The sequence below is a fragment of the Pseudonaja textilis genome, chromosome 2, assembly GCF_049901715.1.
Source record: "Pseudonaja textilis isolate UNSWEBS1 chromosome 2, rPseTex1.2, whole genome shotgun sequence".
Classification (NCBI taxonomy): Eukaryota; Metazoa; Chordata; class Lepidosauria; order Squamata; family Elapidae; genus Pseudonaja; species Pseudonaja textilis.
The window spans coordinates 205,617,037-205,643,915 of NC_141991.1; the positions used below are offsets into that span (position 1 = coordinate 205,617,037).

At 38.0% G+C, this 26,879-nt stretch overlaps 1 protein-coding gene across 3 annotated transcripts in view; it reads right to left on the reverse strand.

Annotated features, from left to right (window-relative positions):
- The window catches only part of SNCAIP (synuclein alpha interacting protein), a 109,239-nt gene extending 83,111 nt beyond the window's left edge, over positions 1-26,128 (reverse strand). For 2 of the 3 annotated variants that reach the window (XM_087926913.1, XM_026714643.2), the window contains exon 1: positions 25,625-26,127. The gene's annotated coding sequence lies outside the window, so the exon portion shown is untranslated. Of the gene's footprint in view, positions 1-25,624 lie in introns of all 3 variants that reach the window. The other variant, XM_087926912.1, reaches the window with a different exon arrangement.
- Positions 26,129-26,879: the final 751 nt, after the last annotated feature.

A 26,879-nucleotide genomic window follows, 5' to 3' on the forward strand; every position in this document is an offset into this window, starting at 1 on the left:
TAGCAGCAGTTGCCAACTGATGGGCCACTGCCAGGGGTGGGATTCAAATTTTTTAACAACTGGTTCTGTGGGCATGGCTTAGTTGATGGGCATGGTTTGGTGGTCATGTTATAGGCTGGGTGTGGCCAACTCAATATCACTCACATCGAGGCACACATCTCCTCACCTGGCCTCTCATGACTGTGGGGATGCTGCAACAGTTATAAGTGTGAAAAATGGTCATAAGTCACTTTTTTCAGTGCCATTGTAACTTTGAATGGTCACTCCAGAAAAGCAAAGTACCAGCAAAGGAGGGGAAAAAAATTCCAGAGAAGTTCCTGAGACAGGAAGTCTAGTCCTGCCAAGAATATAATAAGGGTTAACGGAGAGGCAGTTTCTGTAAGCAGCACCAGAATGTTTCCTTTCTGCCTTCCTTACAGCATTAGACTAGTAATTTCTTCTAACAACCACTTCTCTGAACTGCTTAGAATGTTAACAACTTAGAATGTTAACAACCAGTTCTAGCGAATAGGTGCGAACTGGTAGAATCTCCCTGGCCAGAAAATTTTGGTGGGCCGCAGAGAAATCTCACCCCCAGAGCATCCCCGACAAAGCAATTAATCCAGGCTGCACAGAAACACAAGGCTGCACTGCCCACATGACCTGCAGGAACCCTCCCCGCCTACTCACTCCTTACCCGGCAAACTTGCCTGCTAAATTGCTATTTTTCCTTTTTCCGACCATCATTTTAAGTATAGCCAAACCTCCCTTAGGACTGAAGGTTCTATTATTCAGTGCAGACTCATGGCAAGCAAATTTGAGAGACTGGGCTAGCTGATGGCAGATAGATCACTGAGTGATTCTATGAACAACTCAATCTGCCTGCCTGCTTTGCCTGATTTGGGGTAAAAGTTGCTCTTTTTTAATAAAAAATTCAATATTTACATACATGGTGTGTTGTGAGTTAATTTTGTGAGTTAATTTTGTGAGTTTGGTTGAAAGCAAATTTTATGTGACAGACTGAGCTAGCCAATGGCAGATAAATAGATCTCTGAATAAATCTGTGATTCTGTGAGCAACTCAATCTGCCTGCCTGCTTTGCCTGATTTTGGGTAAAAGTTGTCTTTTTTTATAAAAAAAAATCAATATTTATATAAATATTTATAATATTTACATTCAAGCCATGCCCAGCCAGTCACATAACCACCAAGCCACACCCACAGAACCAGTTAGTGGTCCCTGGGATTTAAAATTGTAAGTTTGGTGGTTCCTGAGGTCCAAAAGATTGGCAACCCCTGGTATATCGTATAGTAGAAAGTAGCCAAACTTTGTTGCTACACTAACTTATTATAAACAAGGAGCTTATTGAAAATGTTGCATTTAACACATTTTATTCTTAAACACCTCTAAACATCAGGAGCCCTGGTGGCACAATGGTTAAAGTGCAGTATTATATGCAAACTCTGCCCATAGACGGGAGTTTGATCCTGACAGGGCTTCAGGTTGATACAGCCTTCCATCCTTCTGAGATGAATAAAATGAGGACCCAGATTGTGGGGGCAATATGCAAATAATGCTTTTAAATTGTAAACTGCCCAGAGTGCGCTAGGTGGTTGTATATAAGCGTAAATACTATTGCTATTGCTACACTACTCAGAATGAAAAATAAACCTGTTTCCATAACACAGCAAACAAGAACTCTAAGAATTATATAACATGACAATTGAATATGTTTCAAGATTGGCTGGGATAAGACTAACTGGACCACTCTTTTTTCCCCTCTCGCATTCCCAACTAATCTGCTAGTCAGCACAGGAAATTTGCAAGCAGGGCCCTGAAAAGATACATCAGATCAGTGGTGGGATTCAAATTTTTTTACTACCAGTTCTGTGGGTATGGCTTAGTGGGCATGGTGTGGCTTCATGGGCATGACAGGGGAAGGATATTGTAAAATCTCCATTCCCTGCCCACTCCTGGTGGAAGGTTACTGCAAAATCCCATTCCTTCCCCACCCCACTAACCTGCTTTCCAGCTCTGTTCTCCTGTGCAAAGCAACAAATGAAGACCCAGCCAATCAGCTGGGACTTGGGAGGCAGAGAATAGATGGGGGCAGGAACAGTCAGAGGTGGTATTTGCCAGTTCTCCAACTACTCAAAATTTCTGCTACCTGTTCTCCAGAACTGGTCAGAACCTGCTGAATACCACCTCTGCATCAGGTATGTGTGTGAGAGAGAGTAAATTACTGGCTAGTTATTGCAGGATATGTTGATAAGGGCAAAGCCAGGAAAAGAAGTAAATCTTGTCACATAATTTAATTTTCTAACATCTTACAAAGACTCTGGTTAATTCATTTTCCATAATAGCATAAAAGAATCTATTTAAAAAAGAGTAAGTTGAAGCCTAAAAACAACACTGAAAGAAAATTAATGCTGCACATGTGAAAAAGAATATACATTATGAATATATATTTTTGGCTGGTTGCACATCATTTTCCACTGTACTTGTAATTGTTGCCTTGGAAGAAAAATTATAGCATTAAAAGAAACTCAGAGTGAGACTTAACAGTCTGATTGATACACACACACACACACACACACACACACACACTGATATGGCCACAATCCAATGATGTGATGTCTATGCGTGCAAGCAATAAACTTTCAAATTTTACCAGCTGTTCTTCTTTTGAAATTTCCTGTGATGGTCTGAAAAATTTTGTAAATCTGGTGAGTTGAAAAATAACAAGAGGAAGGAGGGTATTATAGATGCTAAAGTAAAAATATCAAAATAAAGTAAAAATATTAAATAACAAACTTGAAAAATAGTTAGGCTTGGCAATTATCACCCTTTGATAAGCTTGACAATGATCACATGATATTCTATCTATATCCTTCTCCTATACTCACATACACACATACACTATTGCTTCAACTATGCATATTCATCTGTTTTTAATAGTGCCAAACTGTTTTATGATGAAGAAATATCCAATATAGTGAACATAGCTATCATCACTCATACACAAATACTTATATCGTTCAAATATCTTTAGTAAAAAATTAGACCCAACTCTGAACCAAAAACATATTAACTCTGTTATTACAAAGCTTAAACTCAAAGCATAGGAAAACTATGTAACCTATTCATTTGGGTTTAATAATTCCAGAGTGTTGACATAATAGGCTAACAACAGAAATCAAATATTGCTGAAAGCTAAAAAAGGTCATTTCATTGAGAGATAACACCTTTGTTCTTAGTAATTTGTTACTTCCTACATCCTGTTACACCAGGGGTGTCAAACTTGCAGCCTGCGGGCTGGATGCATCATGTGCTGGCCCTGCCCCTGCCCGGTTTAGCAAAGGGGGAAAGTTCCAATACATCACGTGATGCTGCCATGATGACGAGAGTTTGACACCCCTGTGTCACACCATCCTGTAATAGAACAAGCTATCATTTTTTCAGATTTTTATGCCTTTTCCTTTAAAGAGTTCCTGATGTCTTTGTTACTACAAATTACTATAGATATTCTGAATCTAACATTACCTCTTGTATAAACAAGAGAGAAACTGATTGTGCCTCTCAAGGCAAAAAGTAGCTTGTAAAAATTAAATACACAAAATAAAACAGTTCAAAAATTAAATGCACAAAACAAAATGCTCCTGGAACAAATGCCATGATGCACAAAGGGTATTATCAGAATTGCTGATGTATATACATTATATTCCTTATTGTATTTTGTTGTACAAGTGCATTCTCTCATTCATCCTCTCATTCATTCTCTCATTCTCTCTCTCTCTCTCTACACACACACACACACACACACACACACACACCATTTTATTTGCTGCCTGTAAGAAACAACCCATCAACTGTAGTATGTGGAGTATTTACTGACTAAATATTGTTACTTATTTTCAAATTCCTATCTTGAACTCTGTTCAAAATTTATTTGTGGAAATATTACATCATATATATGTATATGATGTGTGTGTGTGTGTGTATATATATATATATATACACACACACATACACACATATACATATACATACACATACACACCCACACACATACACATATTCTGAATAAAAACTATACTAGTTAAAAATCCTCTAAAATCATACCCTTCATGTCTTAATGCCTAGGTTGGAATATTGTAATCATCATTTCCTAGTGGGAAATGTTAGTCTGAAATCAGCCAGCATAGCAATAAAAAGGACTACCCACAGATAAGGCAGAGAATTTTACATTCTCAAGAAGGCTTCTTGAATATCCAGGGAATAATATATCTTGCAAATAAAAAAGGATATGAATATTGGACCAAGATGCCTTTAAAAAACTGTTAATAAAATATGTAATCTAAAGGTATTTCTCTAGAGCGAACACTAAAAAAAAGAGTGAAAAGCTTGCAGTGATAAAAGCATGCTAATTTTCATGCTGTCTTCAACAAAGAATTTCCAAATAACACAATGCGAGAAGGGAAAAGCACATGCCTGCCATACAATACTAAAGGCAACTGCCAAGTCACTGACAGCAATCATACTGAGAGGTAACTGTCCACTTTAGTATATAGCTTCAAATTCTCCACTATAGCTTTGAGATAAGAATGTAATTTCCCCACTCTGCCTTCTACAATCAGGTTGTGGATTAACTATGCCTTTTGGTATGCAGACTGCCTCACATGTATCTTCGTTGCATTTTTCTGAGAACATTTATTTTATTTTATTTGGTTTGTCAATTGCTTACAAGATAATAGATATAAGTAAAAACATAGTTATGATTATGTGGATACATATAAGAAAAATAAAAGAAACAATAGGACAGGGACAGTAGGCACGTTGGTGCACTTATGTACACCCCCTACAGACCTCTTAGGAAAGGGGTGAGGTCAATAGTAGAAAGTCTAATGTTAAAGTTTTTGGGGTTTGGGGAAGAAACCACAGAGTCAGGTAGAGTATTCCAGACATTGACCACTCTGTTGCTGAAGTCCTATTTCCTGCAATCAAGTTTGGTGCGGTTTACCTTGAGTTTGTATCTATTGTTTACTCTTGTATTGTTATGGTTGAAGCTGAAGTATTCATTGACAGGTAGGACATTGCAATGTATGATTTTATATACTATACTTAGATCGGACCAAAGGTGGCATAGTTCTAGGTTTTCTAGGTCTAGAATTTCAAGTCTGGGGGCATAAGGTATTCTGCAACGAGTAGAGGAGTGGAGAACTCTTCTTGTGAAATATTTCTGGACTTTCTCAACTGTGTTAATATCAGATACGTATTATGGGTTCCAGAATGATGAGCTGTATTCGAGTATTGGTCTAGCAAATGTTTTGTATGCTCTAGTTAGTAGTGTAATATTACCTGAGAAAAAGCTACATAGGATTAGATTAACAACTCTTAATGTCTTTTTGGCTATGTAGTTACATAGTTACATGGGCTCTAGCACTTAGATCATTAGAGATGAGTACTCCAAGATCCTTGACAGAGTTTGGATCATCAACAAGGTCCTGACTATTAAGCCTGTATTTTATTTTCTGGTTTTTTTTGCCAATATGTAAGACAGAGGGGACACAGTAAGGAACCCCCACTACCACTTTGCCTTCTGGTAGATGGGTGGTTATTTACTTAAGCATTCCCCCTTCTGCTTTACCATCCAAGACTAAAAGGCTTGAAAACTTGATTTAGGGACTGTAATCCTTTCAGACTTGCAAGATTCTGTTATGCAATCTTAAATAAAATAGAATTAACTTACTGGTCATATTTCCTGTTTGGTCTACCTCATAGGGGTGATAGATCAATGAGGCTAAGGATTCCTCATGTAAAAGCAATTTTAGTCAAATCTTAGTTAGAAAAATCTTATGAATACCTCTATGGAGATTAGCCATACTCCAGGCACAAAGAGGAACTGAACATTTTTTGAAACATCCTTAGACAAGGCACCAATTTGGATAAGATTATAATACATACATACATACATACATACATACATATATACATGGTATTTAGGTTTCTTCGAGTAATTTCCCACATCTTAATAGTTGTGCTTTTAAAATTATAGCGATGTTTCGGCAGAATCTCATCTGCCATTCTCAGGCTTGTGTGTTGGCTTTTTTTCTAATCGTGTGTGTCAGGCTTTAGCAGTCGTTTAAATCTTTAAAAGCACAACCCAAAGAAACCTAAATACCATACATATAAATATCCACGGAAAACATAAGAAAACATGTATGTATACACACACACACACACACACACACACACACACACACACACACACATATATTCTGGAGTGCCATGTTCTATTCCATTTTCATATGAAAATGGAATGGAACGTGGTACTCCAGAATCTGAAAATCATCCTCCTTTCTTACTTTTAAATTGATAAACTTCTATGAAATAAGCTTAATATAAGATAGTCTGATCTGCAAGTTTCTAATCATTCTTTAAAAGATAAGTCTCATATATAGCTTTTTACATTAATTTAAAAAATGTAACCAAGGTGCTAGATTTGAAACTTTTGATCCTTCAGGTGCCTTTATTCCTTCTACAGTTTCAGATCTATGTTTAATTCACAAAAATCTGGAACTGAGAAAGCATGAGAGGAATTATTGTAGGTTAAGCACATTAGAGGGGAAACAATCTCTGGCCAAAAAGACTTAATAAAGGTTTGATGATAAGGGAAAACAGATTTAGGCTCTTCATCTATTGAGCATTATGGCATTCTAGATGCCATTTATCTTAAAAACAGACATCAGATAAGGAGAGCTAAGTAGAATGTCATTAAAAAGCATGCTTTTTAATAGAATTCGTTAGTCGGTAAAGGTGCTACCAGCCTCCTCATAAAATCAAAGCATTCAGTTCCAAAGGATAAAACCTTTGAGAAATGAATTTTCAGCAGAAATGATATTGGTGGATTGACTATACATGTAGTCCTGAGGTGCTATCACCTCAGACACTTTTTTTTACATTCTCAGAACCTAATTCAGTGGTGTTTTTAAGGCATGTCCTACTTTTTCTATCAAAATTGAAGTTATTCTTCAGTTTTAACTGTGTGGCCTAAATATGTTTATGAAATCATACCAAAACCATTTAATTTATCTACCCTTAACTTTCTCCCCTAATTTCAACAGCACTATACAGTTTAATTTTATTTTCTGAAAAATTTAAAAGTTTTACAAATGATTCAGGCAAAAGTTTTTTTAAACATCCCGCTTAACATATTTCATTACTCTGATTTCATCTTGACCCACTTCAGGAGTATTTTATTGGGATTTCACTTTACCAGTATAATGAATATTAAAAATATGTTTGTAAATATAGTCCTTACTTTATATATCTTCTATTGTAATAGCTACACAGAATCCAAAGCTCTATGGAATCTCATGCAAACAAGGAACTCCCAACTATAAATGTTTTGTACTTCTTATAGATAGTATCAGGAATAGCAGTCCTGAGGTAGAGCTATGTATATCATTTTCTATAATTTCCACAATATTATCCAGATTAATGGTGAAGCACCTTTGCCTTTATTGTAAGGTGACCAACTGTTTTACAATGAGAAGGAGGACACAAATAAATTGAAGAAAAACTGTCCTTTTTCAGTAGAAAAATCACAACAGCCATCTCATAGTCTTATATTTCCCATTTGTTTAATACTTGTAAATGATTATAATACTTACAAATGATTATAATACTTATGAATTATTCAGGGGTGGGATCTGACCGGTGTAACTACCGGTTCAGTGATTTTATGTTTTGCACTGCGCGCACATGTAAAACATCATCAGATTACTACCTGGACAGCTGAGCAGCGCTGCACACTGGTGCGCAGCATTTGAAAAAGCACTTTTTTCCTGCTTTTTCAAACATAGCTATGCCGCGCAAAGCATCTGAGGTTGAAAAAGCAGGAAATAAAGGTCAGGTAAGAGCCCGGGCGGGTGAACCAAAACAGCAGCAGACATAGAACCAGTTCTATGTCTGCTGCTCTTCAGAGCTACTGGTTCTACAGAGCCAGACAGAACCGGTAGAAACCCACCCCTGAAATTATTCTTCTCTTCTCTTCCTCTTCTCTCCTCTCCTCATCATGTAGAAAAGCACCAGTATTATATATAGAGAAGAGATCTGCCGGCTGAGACCAAAGGCCTACCAATATTAGCATTCTCCCCAATAATGGTCAACTAGATCCACATGAAAAGCACATAAATAGGATATGAGCACAACAAATCATTCCTCTCATCTTTACTCCGACAACAAGAATAAATCTATTCCATGGAGTGGATTGTTCTGCCCATTGACATTTAAATGAGCAAAGCAATTGATCAATATGCCATTCAAATGACAGAATGATATCATGACATTTTATCAAAATTATATGAATAATCAGAAAAATTAGGATCATATTCTGCCTGTCCTTTTTTTTCTGGGATAGATTATCCATCTAAGTGTTCTTAATATCATATTGCAGCCAGAAGCCAAAATTAGTGGGATAATCAACACATAAACCCTATTTGTAATTGGATAACTACTACCATTCACATCTTTTCTGAAAATGGGAGAATAAAATCTATATAGTACATGGAACATTCTATAGGAACAAAAAGAATATATTCAGGAATAACTGAACCCATCAGCTAATGAAGAATATAACACCATTTAGATACAATATGACATTCATGCCAATTCCATTATCTTTCTACCAGCAAAGCTTTAAAACCAGGAATAAAAACAATGAAGTAAATTAGTGATGGGCTGCATTGTATAAAAAACCCTGCCAACATCAAAGCATATACTCTTTTGCAAAATAGCCCAATATTGCAGATTCAAGTATAAGTATGTGATGATATGCAGGAGAGATAAAACAAAACCTTTCTGCTATCATTTTGAAATGCTCACAGTATCGCAACTTGATATTGGGAAGGGTTATGTAATCCATTCCATAGTTTAAACTTTCTGAAATAAAAATTCTGAGGTTGGCTAAACTGCAAAATAGAGTTATGGACACTTTGAAAATGATTTGAAAAAAGTGCTCTGTAAACTCAACTACTTAAAGCAGCATTATCAATTTTCAAAATTACATGGAAGCCCCAAAAGGGATATGCCTGCTTTAATAATCAGTACAGAGGTTATCTACTTTTGCCGTCTGTATGGGTTCTTCCAAATAATTTTCATTTAATGCATGTTACAGGAGAAGAATACTATTAAGTATCTCTCTGAATGAATCTTTGAATGAATTTTATACTATTAAGGGTGAAAGCTGTTTGCATGACATACATCTGAAATAATATTTACAAAGAAAAATTAACTACAAAACAACTTAATCAAAAAGTCATCAATTTACCACTGAATTAGATTGCTGGACAGGGACCCAGGCTGATATAGCATTTAATATACTGGACTGGGACTAAAGAGACCCATGTACGGATTCATTTTCAGAAATAAAAGCTCACTTGGTAATTGGCCTAGTTATTATCTCTCAGTCCAGCGTACTTTACAGAACTGTTGTGAGAAAATTATGCAGTGGTATCTACCCAATGGGAAAATAATATATTAAGAAAAAAATATGCAAGATAACGAATATTTTAACAACTTATCCCATATGCAAAATTTATACCATTCTGAATGAACCGTAGAATTGAGTTTAATAACATTTGGAAGTGACCATTTGCTCCTAAGGTATCCAAATCCTATTTTAAGTATTTCAGATTTCCAAATGATTAAAATTCTTCTCAGGGAGAACAAGAACATTAGTCAGTAACTGAAATAGGCATCACTCCAAAAGTCAGATTTCTTTCCTATGTCAAAAGCAATATATGATTCCCAAATAGCAACAATACAAATATATTATTATAATAGACTTCAAAAAATCTTTAATATTATTAGAATGTTTTGAAACAGTATAAAAATGTGTTTAATGGCACTTAAATGCCCAACTAATTCATTCATGTTTCATTTATAAAATAGTATAGTCCGTTTTGTTTAACACATTCCACCAGCCCTGAATGCAGTCGGAAATACCACACTTGGATGCATGTAATAGAGGGTACAATTAGTAAGCTTACAATTATTTTTTCATTGTTTGAAATTAAGAACTGTCAGGAGCAATATAAAAATTGTCATCAAAGACTTCACACTAAAGGATTATTCCGAACAATGTGCTAATATTATCACCAAAATTGTATTTCTATGGACAACAAGAATATATGAAATAAATCAAAGATAGCTAAGTGCAAATTCATTGGCTTTTAGTAATTTTGGCTATGTGTTTTCAGAAATGTGACATTGTTTGCAAATCAAATTGCAATACTGTAGCTGAGATGAATGATTTACTATTTGTATTCTCTATTAAATAATACTTTCAAAAAAATAAGAAATTAGTAAAATAGCTTGTGTTTAATTATATTCAGAAGTGTTAATAATTTAGAGCCACAACTATTTGGAAAAGTATACATGATAAGAATGATCTGGAAATATTCTTCTGTATCGCATCCTTTAAGACTTCTTCCATTAGATAAGTGTGATGCTCATTGAATAAGTCAATGGAAAAAGTTTATTGCTGGCTTGTTGTTGCCTGACTAGTTTTTGATAGAGACGCATTTGAACTAATCTTGTCCAAAGTTGTTTTATTTTCTCAAAATTAGCCTAGATCAACATTATGAAATAATCAGATTTGTGCCAACAATTGATCCAGTTATCACTTCTTTGTTAAAATTAACTGTAGTAAAAAGAGAGAACCACTGGATCTCATTGCAGAAATATTTACTCCATGGATGCTCCCAGGTCTCTGGTCAGCATGAAGTACTGTAGCTCTTGTAGTACGCTGTTACTTCAGCACCCATCTTTAATTGGTTCCGGGAAACATGACAAGTACTAAAAATGACAAATGCAAACAAACCATGTGACTTAACAGATGGCCCTTTGTTTTGGCTGGGAAGAACTTTCTGTCTGTCCCTTTTCCTATGTCAATGACCTTCCTAACATGGCAGACTTTCTCTCCACCCTGAGGCTGTTCCTCCTCTTGTTTTTGCAGCAACCTTTCTGGCAAGGCCAACTTTTTGTCCATTCTCCATGGCCGTCCCCCTTTCCCTATCACAGTGCATTGAGTACCAAACAAACAATGAGTACTGGGACATTTTCATGTCAAAATGCATTGAGTACCAAATTTGATGAGTTTTAAAGCAGTTGAATACTGAGGTACCTCTGTACAGTTTGTCTACCATCCTTACTCTTCCCCTCCTTTTAAATATGACTACTTTAATTTTTTAAAAAAATATACTAATCTCTTCCACAAGTTTTTACAGACTGAGAGAAAAACGTTGTTGGCAAATTTGTGCCAGAGTTATAACAAACTCAGTCTGAATTATTTCACTCCTTTCCATTACAATGTGGTACACAGCAGGGCTGCTCACTTTCATCCTTGCTGTTGAATTTGATTCTTAAAGCTCTGGCCATCATGATAAAGCACTCTTTAGATGTATTACGGTGTATTAGTGTTATTTACCCCCTTAAATGCACTCCCCTCTTTGGGGTGAATCCTCTGATGAATCCTCCTTTGGGGTGAATCCTTTGGGAGAATCCTCTGGGAAGCTTGGTGCCATGGGTCTGTACGATGATTCCCTTTCTCTTGTGTTTGGATTGGAAGGTTTGCTTCTGCTCAAAGGGCAAAATGTTTAAAACTACCAGGAGACCTGGGGAGGAAGCTGCCCGGCCAGTCTGTATTCTGAGGGAACTGATGGAGGGAATGAAAGTAAAGAAAACTTAAATGGGGGGGGGGAAGCCCACAGGGGGGGTTCGGGCAGCTGGAGCAGGAGGGGAGTGCTCGATCATACAAGGGACGACACGATGACCTGAAGCTCTGGGGCGGGAAGCAAAGCGAGGCATGGGGAGGGAGAGAAACGATTGCATCACCCTCCCACTGGCACTTCCATCCACCCAACCCCAAAAGACTCACCAACTTGCAGGACTTTGTCAACACAGCTGCAGTCAATCAAAGCAATGCCCCTGCAGGAGAGTAGGCGGTTCTTGTCGGCAGCGGGGTCTGTCTCACCACTGCTGCTGTTGTTGGAGACAGCACTGGCAAGAGAGGTGCCAGTGCCGGCTGGAACTGTGGAAGCTACAGCTTCCCCACCCGAGAAGCGGCTGAAACTCTACCAGTGGAGGAATGCGCAGTACTCCAAACGCGGCAGCACATGGGCAGAAGAGAAAGCAACAGCAGCAGAGGAAGCAACAGTGGTGGGCACAATGCAAAGTGCCCCACCGCCACCAAGGCTGACATCCACGCCGCTGCTGCAGCCCGCCCACTGACCCGGCCTGCACCCAGCACCATATCTGGGTCTGCAGGAAAGGCGCTTGGTGGGGGTAGGGAGCTCTCCATGCTCCACCATGATCGGTCGTTAAGAGTGGCTGGTGGCAAGTCGTGGCTGCCCACAGGGCGCTCTAGGTGAGGGAGCGGGGGGTAGAAATTAAATCACCCCCAAAAAGACAGTCTAGACATTTTGGGAGGGGGGGGTCAAAAGAAAATAAGGCCCGGATTTATTTTCTGAGAAACACGGTAGTTAAGGCACTGAGTTAGAAACTGGGAGACATATAAGTCTTGCCTTAGGCATGAAAGTCAGCTGGGTGACTTTGGGCTCATCACCTTCTCTCAGCTCACATCAACTTTGGGTGACAAGCACGTCAGTAAATTCCCATTGCAACCAAACAGTTGATTGTGGGGGTGGGTGGAGAGAAGCAGACCCTGCACTTGCAGGAAAAACTAGTAAGGAAAATAAAATATTGTAAAGAGATGGGATTTGTGTTTTCTACTGATTATTTTAATATCTGGTGCTACCCAAAGATATTTCTAAGTACATGCAATAAATATGTTGAAACTTCTAGAAAGGGTTGAAATAGATGTTAATAGAGGGCTTAAAATTTCTTTATGGCTGTTAATGTTAATATTATTAAAGTTAATGTTATTAAAATGAACATTGTCTCTTATTTGGTTTATGTTCTTAGAAGCATTCCTATGTTAATATCTAATAAATATTTCATTTTGACTGATTATATTTAGGAGATTTATTTGGGAAAATGGATCAAGATTCTTTTGAGGAAGGTGGTTTTGTCTACAAAGATACTGTTGGACTAATATTTTACCAGCCACCTGTTGGTGGAATAATAATATAATGAAATATTGTACTTTATGGCCTAAGTTGGAAAGTTATTGTCTATTTCTTTTGTGATCATGGCATGGAACAACATATAAACAGAAAGGGTATTTCATTTCCAGGAGTTTTGAGCATGGAAATCTTTGGACCATAATGGGACATAAATGGAATTTTGCTAGTAAGATTCATGTATATCTAACATTTTGGAAAATTGTTAAATTGAAAATTGGTAGTAAATCATTTCATTGGAAAGCTTGAACAGAATACAACTACTATGTAATGACTATTTCAAGGATTTTTCCAAATTTTAAATGGAATTTGGTCTTCCCAATTCACAATAGCGGTATCTTCAGCTAAAACATTCTGCAACAGATCAATAAGCATCATGTGCTTTGACTACCTCAAATGTAACTGTGTTGCTTTCTTGCCTGATGGAATCATTACATAAATAAAAACACCTATTTCTATCAAAACTCAATAACATTTTTAAAGTGGACATTTCTGGGATATTTTAAACATGGACTAAAAGAGTAGAATTTCTGAGAAATCTTAGGATGGTTTAAAAATGTTAAAACGGTATCTATACTTTTAAGATACCTTTTAAACATTTTGATGAATCAAAAATTAATATTGTGGACTCCCCAAAGACATATTAGAAAGATGGACATAAGATTTGTTATGCTGGAGATATAAGAAAGTTGAGGACCCATACCTATATGACATGGTAATATGACCATTTAGTATTTCGGGAATATTAGATTAACATATACTAGTAGATTTATGGGGAACTTTTAAATGTTGAAAGAGGTAACTATAATGTAGAATTATACACCAAAGTTTTGGAATGTGACTACTTATCAAGAATTGTGGTTGTATATAGCAGATGGTGGGGAACAGCAAAAAAAAATATTAAGAAATTTAAAAAGTAATATTATTTAAACTGTCAAGGAATAATTTTTGAAAATATGTCATCTAACTGTTCAGAAAAGACAATATCTTCTACTAATCACACAATGCAGCAATATGTGTTACTATGGCAGAGATTGCTTGATATCATATCATAATAATTTATATTGTTCATATATAGACACAGTTCGATCTAGTGGTTAAGTTGCCAGCATAGAAAGTGGGAGACTGAATTCTAGTCCTTCCTTGACCATGAAAGCCACTTGGGTAATCTTGGGCCAGTCACTCTCTCTCAGCCCAATTCACCTTACAGTGTGTTGTTGTTGGGAAAATAGGAGGAGGAAAGTATGTTGGATATGTTCACCACCTTGAGTTATTTGTAAAAATAATAAAGGCAGGATATAAATCAATATAAACTTGATAAATTTGATAAACCAGTGAATATTGATGGATAAGTATTAAAAATATATTTATAATATTTTTTCCTTAAATAAGATTTTGTTACAAAAATATAATTTAAAAATTGCAAATTGATTTCCAAAGAACAAAGATATCATGTTTGGAAGAAATAGAGAACTTCACAGATTTGCCTATTTTGTATTCCTTCAATTTATTATATACATTCTTTCAATTTATTATTTGTGCCAGTAAAGCAAAATATTTTATAGCAATAATATTCACATTATCTCTATTAATAAACAATACCAATTATTATAAGCATGCATCATTAGTTGTGCATATCCTTCCACAGGCTATTTCATGTGGAAGAACTTAAAACATCTGAACAGAACTGAACTGAACAGTAATTTCTATAGCAGAACTACTACAATACCTTTTTTCACTAGGGTCGATGGGATTGAAATAAGCTTAACAATACTATTGCCTTGCATTTTTTATGAAAAAATAATTGAAACTCATGCATGTCAACTTAATATTTCATATCAAATATAACTGCAAAAGTTGAAATAGTAAATTTTTTGAAATTTTATTAAAATGATTAATCAAGATTTTAAACTAACATGACTTCAAAAAGCCACTCTCTACCCAACTATGATTAAAACAAGACAAAAATTTAAAAACCGTACCAAAACATATATAACCCCTATACAATAATACCCCCAATAACTTCCCAAGCAGGGTTTTTTTTCTCTCTTCATGTCTGTTATTGGGTGGGCATTAATTTCCTTCTGGGAACAATTGGTCATGGAAGATAAACTGCAAGCACAGTCATGGATGACTGGATAACTATCCTTCTTAATGAAACAGAAGAATAGTTTTGTGCAAGAAGAGAGAACAAATGCCATATCTTATAAAATGATATAAATTTATTCAAACTTAGGGTATATCTAGACAAACCTCCTTTCATGCAACCTGCTACAAGTATTTGTAAAGAAGTTGCACAAATAATACATGCAGCTCTTTGAATCCATTTCCTGGTATTTTTTAATGTAAAAAAATCTGTATGTCATTAAACACAGCATTTTTCAAAGCATTAACACTTTTCCCCTTCTGGCTGTTCTTCATTTATACACACAGACATGTCTCGTAAAATTATATTATACGAATGCTTAACTACTTGGATTCTCAAGGTCCTCCCACCCTCCTTTTTTCCTTTCTTTTTAACAAAGTGGATCTAATTTTTTGCATTTGGAGACTATGTATGTACAATTACAAGATTTTCTGGAAGAAGGCCAAAGCTTATAACTTTAGAGAAAAAAATGATATATAAAGTGAAGGTCAGCAATGAATTTAAATTAAATATGATCATACTGAGCTGAATAAGCCAGTACAAGAAAATTCAAATATTTCTTAGGTGTATATTCCAGACCCATTACTCTTATCTCAGTTAAAGTTTAATTGTTTGCAATTATGGATGGAATCATCTATTACAGTCATCTACATCTTTTTTCTATTCTTTGTCAAACATTTTTTTCTGATACTATCAAGTCAATATTTAAGGTCAGGATTGTTAAGAATTTAGCTGCAGCCATTTTCTTGATGAGAAAAATCCTAGTATGCCTTTCTACCCCTCAAATTACTACTTCTGAGTTTTGCATTTTCATATCAAATGTTTCAATATATGCATATGTGACATGAAAAGTATAAGAAGTATGGGGCCATTGCTTAATAAACCTAAAGGCAAACTACTAAGAGGTAAACTGTTTTGTTATTCAGTCTTCCCAAAGCTTTTAACCAGGCTCAGTCATTAACAACTGAATTCAAATTAATGGACATCTGGCTACATCACCCAACTTCAGTAAGAATATACAAGGGAAAATCTGATTTTAGCTAAGTGTGAGTGCTTAGCTAACTAATCAACAGGTAGCAACTCAATAACAGATAGAACACCTCAGTATTTCTCCAGGGAAAATTTACCCTAGTATGATTTCAAGGGATTTTCCAATGTTAGACGATACCAAAACTTAAAATAAAATACACAATTGCATGTGTACAATTGTCACATTTTTTACACACTACTGAAGGGCACAATAATAATGTCTGTTGGCCCTTGTATAAAGATTCCTGCCAAATTTTCTCCTCCTGAAAAAGATGGGATCTTGACTTGGGCAACCATATTCACTTGGGAAAAAGTATCTAAAAGTTTTCAAGGCAGAACAAACTGCAAATCATAGTCCTGCATGTAAGCTGCTTCTGCTGAAAAACAAATTTTAAAAATTAGCAATGAAACTTGAATATCACTACAAATGCTGGAGAAAAAGAGATATCTGAGTAAATAAAAGACATACTGATCACACGTAAACTGGCAAATTGGTAAATAGTTGTGATAATATTTTGGTTGATCTTGCTATGTATTACTGTATATTGTATATTCTGAATACACTGTATCTAATACATGAAGAAATATACTTCATTAATCAAGGAAGCAATATAAATATGGATAATTAAGGAATCAGAAGTACTGATTGAATAATTTTTTGTGAAACATTTGTAACTGACAGATTCTTCCTGTCTCCTCTTGACAATTTAATAATCCAGAATTTTGCCATTCCAATTTTGAACCTGTGGAAGTTTGTAAAACATTTTTATGTAATGATGGATCCAGCAATAGCCTAATGATACAAAAGAATCACAATGTTGTGAAAACAAGCAGGGTTAGGCAGGATCATACCAGCACTAACATGTGAAAAATATAAAATGCTATAGGGAAGCATTGACTGGCTTCTTTGATATTTCCAGAAATGTAATGCATTATGGCATCGATACTGCACCATTGCACTCATTTCACATACTAGCAAAGTTATGCTCAAAATCCTACAAGCTAGGCTCCAGCAGTATGTGGACCGAGAACTACCAGAAGTACAGGCAGGATTTTGAAGAGGCAGAGGAACCAGAGATCAAATTGCCAACATATGCTGGATCATGGAGAAAGCTAGTGAGCTCCAGAAAAACATCGAATTCTGCTTAATTGGCTATGCTAAAGCCAATTGATTGTGTGGGTCACAAAACACTGTGGCAAGTTCTTAAAGAGATGGAGTTCCAGACCATCTTATTTTTCTCTTGAGAAACCTATATGTGGGTCAAGAAGCAACAGTATGAACTGGACACAGAACTACTGATTGGTTCAAAATTGAGAAAGAAGATCAGCAAGTCTATATACTGTTGCCCTGCCTATTTAACTTATATGCAAAGCACATCATGAGAAAGTCAGGGCTAAATGAATCACAAGTTGGAATTAAGATTGCCGGGAGAAATATCAACAACCTCAGATATGCAAATGATGCCACTCTCATGGCAGAAAGTAAAGAGGAACTAAAGAGCCTCTTGATGTGGGTAAAGGAGGAGAGTGCTAAAGTTGGCTTGAAACTCAACATTAAGAAAACTAAGGTTATGGCATCCAGCCCTTTCAATTCCTGGCAAATAGATGGGGAAGAAATGGAGGAAGTGACAGATTTTATTTTCCTGGGCTCCAAGATCACCGCAGATGGGGACTACAGCCATGAAATTCCTGGGGAAGAAAACTATGGCAAACCTAGACAGCATACTAAAAAGCAGAGGCATCACCCTGCCAACAAAAGTGCATATAGTCAAGGCTATGGTTTTCCCAGTTGTAATGTATGGCTGTGAAAACTGGACCATAAGGCAGGCTTAGTGCCAAAGAATTGAGGCCTTTGAACTATGGTGCTGGAGAAGACTCCTGTGAGTCCCTTGGACTGAAAGATGATCAAACAGTCAGTCCTAGAGGAGATCAACCCTGACTGCTCTTTAGAAGGTCAGATCCTGAAGATGAAACTCAAATACTTTGGCCACCTAATGAGAAGGACTCACTGGAGAAGAGCATAATTCTGGGAACGATTGAGGGCAAAAGAAGGGGACATCAGAGAATAAAGTGGCTAGATGGAGTCACTGAAGCAGTTGGTGGGAGCGTAAATGGACTCCGGGGGATGGTAGAGGACAGGAAGGCCTGGAGGAATGTTGTCCATGGAGTCATGATGCATCGGACATACTTCGCGATTAACAACAACAGCAAGAGATACTACTACCTAAATAATGGGACAAAATAAAAATTGGCCTGTACAATATGACCTATTGTAACAATTTTTCTATGAGAGACTGAGATTGTGGATGTTAGTTTACTTATGGCTTAGCACACTACATGAAACCAGTCACTACTGTTGGTAAACAATGTTTTATGCCATTGGTATGATGGGCAAAAATGTCTTATGAAAGTTATGTTATTATGTAGAAGAGCTGTTAGGCAAGTATAGCAGACTTGTAGCCCTTGGTTGCCAAAATGTGGGCTGTAAAAGTTGCGCTATGACTGCTTTCCCCATCACCATTTGGCTGGTGGAAAATTTGTTAAATATTTACTGTACAATTACTTATTTTGGTTCTCATCTTTCTTCCAAAAACCCAGTGTTACTTTTATAGCCATCTGTAAGAGATAAAATTAAGATATAAACCTAATGCTCATATTCAGCAAATTGAAGCCTCACTGGATGACGGTATTTGTCCCAGCCCTGGTCTATCCACAATTTTGGCAATATCTAGATGAAATTCTGAAGTGATTTATCTTGATCCGATTTTTTTTTTACGTCTCAAAAATCTGGCATTTTAACTGGGGTGTGCAGATATGCACTGTAATTATGTCAGTTAGGTAGGGCTACAAAAATACCACAGCTACTAGAGAGCAGCAAAGAGAGCATTCTCAGTTACTTTGCTGCCATCTGGATTTTTGCACCCTGGATAGACTTAAATTACTGACTAAACTGCAAAACTGAGCAGGCCTTTGTATTATGAACTCCACTATTTGAACCAAATTATTACACTACAAACCAGATCAGAGGATCGTTACAAGAGAAGTAATATGGGTTAGGATTGCATGATTTAACTTATAATTCAAAAGAATAATCTGCATGAATATATATCATCTTGTTTACTTAAGAATAAGGATATTTCTCTGGCTCAAACTGATTATTTTAAATAGCTTAAGAGTATTCCCCTTTTTTGCAATATTATGAAACAAATTAATGAGATCAAATGGAAATCATTCAAAGTTCTTAAGTAATTCAACTGTGAAAATGCTCAAAAATATGTAACATTTTCTAAGCCAGTGTTCTTAGGTAGAGGACTGGCAACCCCACCTCCCACCCCCATTTATCCTTTTACACTACATCATCAAGAAAGATTCAGGAGATTAGCAGATATTACTCTTGATTAGGTGAACATCAGTTCTGGATAGATTTGTATTCATGTGTTATTTGTAAAATAGCACAGAGGAATCATTGAACGGTTTCATTTTTTGCTTTCCTTAAATCCAGAGGCAGGAAAGAATGTTAAGGTCAGAACTGGTTCAGCCTCATAATGTGTATTCAAAGTTGGATAGGATAAAACCCACCAACCATAGAAAGCTTAGAGTTTGTTGGTTCAGAGCCAAAGATAAAGCATGTTTCCGATGTCCTCTTTGAAAGGACTTACTTGAGAACAGAGCTCTAACTCGTAAGAGCGAGTTTTTTGTAAGGATACTATATCAGAATTGGGTACTGGATATACTCAGCAAGACTAGTTTGATAAGTCCTTGATTCTAAGCTTCATTGTTTCCATTATGCTGGAAATAATGTCCTATTAGGTTCTGATAATATGCCTACATTTATCTTTGATGTTGATTTACTGTCACTTAACTCTCAGATTGACATTGGATTTTGTTTTTGGAACTGCTTGCTATTTACTTCTTGCCTGAACCTTGGACTGGATGCCAACTTTGTTGCTGACTATGATAACTTAGACCAGGTTACTAGTCATCCATATCCTTGCCAGGGCAAAACATTGAGGTTAAAATGACTTAACACTGTAGAATGAAAATTCTTGCTGGAAAATGAGAACGGTTTCTAATTTTGCAGAGTGAAGTACATATCAACAGGCCTATGGATCTAATAAACCCTGTGAAGACCCTCAGAGGCCTTTTGGAGTAGGATGGCCTAGAAATTAGATAGGTAGGTAGAGAGAGAGAGACATAGCACAAACATTAGCTACAAGTAGATTTTGCTTGCATTTCATTTCACATATAAAAATGCATGAAGGAGAAGCAGGATAGAGAGTACACTTTTTTTTTCCAATTAAGATCCAGGGAGATGTTTCTTTTCTTCTCCCTGCAGCACAAGGCTCTTTGCAGAAAGGCTGCTTCTCCCATAATGATTCCTAGACTGCCCAGTGACACCAGTGATTATACACAAAAATACTGCAGAAGTTGTTTCTTTGCAAAAAGCATCCTCTACCCTCTAATCAACCTGACAACTTTTTCCCATTAGACTGGAAATCTGTCAAAGCAAATACTTTCTGCTTTATCCTAAATTGGGACCAGTGCTTTAAACTGGATAATAAATTATTTGGAATCAAGAGGTCATGCTTACTGATGACTCTTAATTATTTAGAAAACCTAACACAAAATAGAACAGCAAAGAGTGCTAAGAGGATCCATCAGAATGGGGGGACCGAAATGAAAATGGCAAATATAGTTCAACAAAGCAACATGTAAAATTATTTATATAGGAGCAAAAAAAAAAATAGCATTAGCAATAGACTTATATACCACATCAGAGTGCTTTACAGCTCTCTCCAAGCGATTTACAGAGTCAGCATATTGCCCCCAATGATCTGAGGGCATTTTACTGACCTTGGAAGGATGAAAGGCTGAGTCAACCAGTACTGCATTCTAACCACTGTGCCACCACAGCTCTTCCTAACACCACAGACATAGGTTGTGGTGGTTAGTTTTTTTTAAAAAACCTTGATCTAGTGTAAAGCTACAATAAAAAGGTAAGAACTAGGTTGATTGGGGCAAAACAAATATAAAGCTGCTTTTATAAAATTTGTGCTATGATCTTAGTAGGAATGTTCTATGTAGTTATGACCATTGCACAAAAAATGGAAAAATGCAGGAATGGAACAGAAAAATAAGGATAGGATTATTTCCTTCTTATAATACTAGAATGAGAGGTTATTCAATTATGCTGAATAATGAGAGGTACAAGATAAACAAATGGAAATCCTTTCTCACACAGTGTTTAGGTAAATTGAAATTTGCTACTGCAAGATTATGAGAAACGTAATTTATTTCTGAAAAGAACTTCCTCTCAAAAGAGCCTAGAGCAGAATAATATGTGTGTGTGTGTGTGTGTGTGTGTGTGTGTGTGTGTTACATTTATCACAGGAAATCAAACACTGTTAGGTCTTGGACTGGTGTATGGGTGAATAGTTAAGTTTTCAGTTGTTCCTTTGAAAAAAGACAGCATCTCAAGCAGCTAAAGCTGCAATCAGGATGATGCCAGAAATGCAGCGATGGCATCCACTTTGCAAACTTTAAAAGGATAGGCAAATTCATGAAATATAGCAATAGCAATAGCTTTCTTAGACTTATATACTACTTCACACTTTAAGCAGTTTTACAGAGTCAGCATATTGTCCCCCAAAATCTGGGTCCTATAAAGTTACTACTACTATAATTACTAGTTAGTAATTATGATGGCTATAAGTCAGTGCACTTTCTAATTGTTCAATCCCTTTAATTAATCCTATCCTTGAAGGTTGGGAGAAAAGAGAATAAAAGGGATATGAATCCCTTCTGGAAGCTGTTTGGATACAAAATCCTTCAAAATTTTAATGATTGAAAGTTTATTTCTTCTTTCCCTTTGAAAACATTCCTGTGTGAGCTGTCCTTTATTTCTTTGGAAGGTAAACTTGACTGTACAGAACAACAGAGTTGGAAGAGATCTTGAAGTTTTCTAGTCCAACTCCCTGCTCAAGTAGGAAACCCTATACCAGTGTTGAACTTTTTCAGCAATGAGTGCCAAAATGGGAGCACACACGCACTGGAAACCAGAAGAGCAGTTGCCCAGTGTGCATGCACGTGCCAGGCAGCTGCTCTTCCAGTTTCCAGCACGTGCATGCGCACCTGCCACCTGGTCTTCCAGTTTCTGGTGTGCATACGCAAATGAACACCAGCTAGCCAGTGCGCATGCACGTGCCGGAAACCGGAAGAGCAGCCGCCTGGTGTACATGAGCGTGCTGGGAAGATGATCTGCCAGTTTCTGGCATGCATGCTGGTCTTCACATGTGCCGGAAACTGGAAGACCAGATGGCCAGTGCACATGCATGTGCCAGAAATGAGAAGATCAGCTGCCCCGTGCGTGCATGAGCTTGTGTGCCCAGAGAGATGGCTCTGTGTGACACTTCCGGCACACATAACATAGGTTCGCCATCATGGCCCTATACCATTTCAGACAAAGGTTGTCCAATCGCTTCTTAAAAACCTCCAGTGATGGAGCACACCCAGCTTCTGGAGGCAAGCCATTTGATCACCATACACCATTGCATAGTGAGATGATTATGCTCTTATAGCAGGGGTGTCAAGCTCCATTTCATTGAGGGCCGCATCAGGGTTGGGGAGCGTGGCCAGGGTGGGTGTGGTCAGCTTGACATCACTCATGTTGGGGGCGTTTGTGACCCAAGCGCTCTGTCAGCAAAAATAGACTCCTGAGCTCCGTTTTCAACTTGAGAGGGTCTCCTGCAACCCTCTGCCTGTGAAAATGGAGCTCGGGAGGGCCATGCACGGTCTTCACAAGTTCCTTTTTCGGCTGGGACAACCTTCTGCAACTGTCTGCCAGCGAAAACGGAGCTTGGGAGCCCCGTTTTCACTGGCAGAGACACTGTGGGCCAGTCCTTCGCTGTTTCCGGGGTGGCCTCACGGGCCAGATCCAAGCACCCTGTGGGCCTTGAATTTCACACCTCTGTCTTACAGGAAGCATCAACAAGACAAAGAGCCCCTGTATTCTTTCCTGGTGGATTACAGTTAACCTTCAAAAATAAATTGTCTTGTCCCACCAATGCCCCTGCAATTTTTTAATGCTTGCACAAGATAAAAAGAAAAGGGTGGACGTCTTTTCATGTGTGCAAATAATACTCACAAAAGCAGAGCAAAAGAAGTTGCTCAACTTTATTACATTATGCATTACTTTCAATATCAGAGACAGTATGCCTATCTGTACATCATTTGTTCTTGAATACTGGAAGGATTTTGTAGCCTTCATAACCTGTTTGCAGACTTCTGCTTGCTAACTATAGAAGTGAAATGCTGAATTGCAGGCCACTGGCCTTATGTTCCAAGTTGAACATAATGATGAAAAATGTACTGAATGGCAACTAATCTGCTGTAATTGGCCTTGAGTCCATCTCCAAAGTAAAGTGCTTTTCACACCCAATTTCTCTTCCACATGAAATATGGCATAAAGGTATCATCCTGATTCTTGAATCAACCAACAGCAACTGAATGTTTAAAGTATCTCAGACTTTTTTTTTACTAGAATACTTATATGACCAAACATCAATATTAATCTCTAAGTCTTGTTCCTTAGATTCCTTATCATATATTTAATAGATATCTAAAAAAATAGCACTTACACCAGATAGTACTTACAGCAGATATGCAAAAGACAAAGAGTTTGCAAAGCATTTTGCTGGACAACAGTTTTCCTCCAAAATCTTTTTTAAAACAAAAACAAAAACAGAAGACTGGACCCAATCTATCTTTAATTTTTTTTAAGTTTTATTAAATGTAATTTGAAAAGCTGTCATTCAAAGTATTTTCAGCACAAGGAAGACCTAGCTTAGAAGTAAGCAATTTGCACTGACATCATGATTTATTTAGAAGAGTCACTAAAATTAAGATAATGAAGAACTTTCAGAGATCTGATATGGATATGGTTAAAATAGTAATAAATCCACTGATTTCTAAATTAAATTTCATTAAAATAATACACTAAAACGTACTAGTTCTGTTTTTTTTTTATCCTTTAGAAGCCTGAACACTCTTGTTCTTTGATGGATACCTGTCAACTGCAAGTTGATTAGATCCTTGTTCACATTAGGAGCAAGATCAGGAACCATAAGCGAACAGCAGGGCAATGGCATCCTGTTCACCCGTTATTCCACGCAAGCATAACATGCAACAGGAAAAACCAATTACATCTGAGAGTTTTGCTCAAAGTAACATTGAGAATTGTCAACAATGGTTATTTCTGAGGACCATTTCTTCATTGCACGGACTTCAGCAAAGAATGCTAGCATTTCCTGTGGAAACTTTTGTTTTGGCCAGTAACATCCCACCAATTTTGCACTTTTTCATGTTTTTAACAACATAAATAGATACACCGTGGCATTCTGACAATAACCACAATGAAATGTTTGCAAGGTTCGCTGACTTGTTTCAGAAAGCATCAGGACAAAAGAAAACTTTTTAAAAAAAGGATGGGGGGAGAGGATTTACATATCATCAGAGGCAAGTCAGAACCCAGAGACCCTCTTTAACTGTCCATAAAAGTGGCTCGCAAGTGGCTCCGAATCAAATTGTAAATGGGACTTTCAGGTCTATTGCCTTTAAAAAAAACCTCACTGATCTCGTTCACTCGTATGCTTTTCTCTCTCCATTTCTCATCCTCAGTGCTGTACTAGTACTATACGTAGCTGGTTTCTAGACGTTGTTTGATAGCCGCCCATCCAAAGTACCGTAGTCTAAGACACCTTTTTTTTTCTTTTCGAGTGGATAAGATAGTTGGCTTATGAGAACATCTCTCACACTCCGTTTCTCTCTCTCTCTCTCTCTCTCTCTCTCTCGCACACACGTTTAAGAGGTTTCCCTGCTACTACAGGCAGCCTTCGTCCGATTTTGTTACCAGAGCCTCCCGCTTGGGCAGAAAACTGCTCCTTGAACAGAAAGCTTGAAGGGGGGGAAAAAGGTAGACTATAAAAGAGGAAGCCGAACAGCGGAGAGAGACGCGAGCAACAAGAGGGACCAGGCGGCTGCTTGGAAGCTGTTGCTGCCGGCGTGAGCTTCCCGTTCAAAGAGCCCCGCAGCTGCGGCGTTACTATAGAGACACCGCCGCCAACCCTTTTTCCCGCTAGGGCAACCCGCGAGACCGGAGCAGACCGAGTCCCAGCAGAGCACGGCGCCTTCTCCGCCTCTTTTCCTCCCCTAAAAAAAAAAAAAATCCAGGCAAGCGACAAGAGGGGAGTCCCCGCAGCAAACTTGTGGCAGCCGCCCGCGCTCCCTCCTTCTCGCCTTCCCTCAGGTGGAACTTACTCGCACTCACCCTCTCTCAAGGCTCTCGGCTCCTCCGGGGACTGCTCGCCGCGGCGGCTCGACAAGCTCCGGCTTCCTCCTGCTGCTGCTGCTGCTGCCGTCGTCTGGCTCCAGCAGAACGCGGCACGGGAGGGCTTGGGGACGCGGAGCGCCGGCTTCTCGGCTGCTTGCGTCACAATAAAGCTGAGGCCATTCCCCACGCCGGGAATTCGGGGGGCTGCCGAGAAGGGGCGGGGGGGGGGCTGCCACGTGACTTCAAAGGGAGGCCCTGAGGGGGGAGGAGGAGGAGGAGGAAGAAGAGCGGGCGGAGAGGTGACGGCCGGCGGTCAAGCAAAAGCAGCTCTCCCGAAGCTGAAGGCTGAACGGCTGGAGCTTCCCCACCCACCTAGCTCCTGATGCTGAAATAGCCCCTTCAAGCCCCCTCCTCAGGCCGCTCCTCACCGACCACGCGTTCCTGTCTCCTTACTGGACTCGTTCGCCTCAGTCTCACTTCTTTTTCGCTCTTCTCCACCCAGGCACTCACCCCCCCATCCCTGTCACAGGTCCTGTGGTGCCCCTTGCTCTCTCCCCTTCATCGCCTTTCCTTCGGCAAGCGTTCCTTGGCTTTCTTGCCTGCCTCGCTGGCGTCTCCCGCCTTCATTTCTCGCCTAGTCCCAGTTCTTCCCGACCCATTTTGCCTGTCTTCCCACCTGACCTCTCGCGTCCTTTTTCTTTCTCGGTGGCTTCTCTTCCTCATCCTCTCCGACTTTATTCCTGTGCGTTTGTGTGTGTGTGTGTGTGTGTGTGTGTGTGTGTGTGTGTACACTTTCCTAGGCGTTTTTCTTTTTCAAAATATTATCTTGTTTTTCAAAGCTGCTTCTGCCTCAACCTGTCCTGAACAATGGGTAGCCTGGGCGCCTTGGCATCTCTGAGAAACTAAAGGGTTAATAAACTTTTGTGCTGAACAAAATGTGTTTTCTGTGCCAGTTCAGAGGATAAATAAAAGGAGTTTATTTTCAGGCTCAATTAAGAGGACATGAGACTGATACTGTCTTGTTTGCCTCTAAATAAATATTGGCTTTTTTGTTTATTAATACAATTTAACTGGAACATCTCTTGTTGCTTTAATGTAGCCATTTAAGGCGAGGGTGGGCCAAATAAATACATGCAGATAAATTATCTCTCACTATAGCTAATAATAAACTAACTTTGAGGTTTCTTGTTCAGACAGATAGCTTGGAAATGATCCTGGTAAGTGTGCTGTACTTGATTGTGAAAATGCTTCC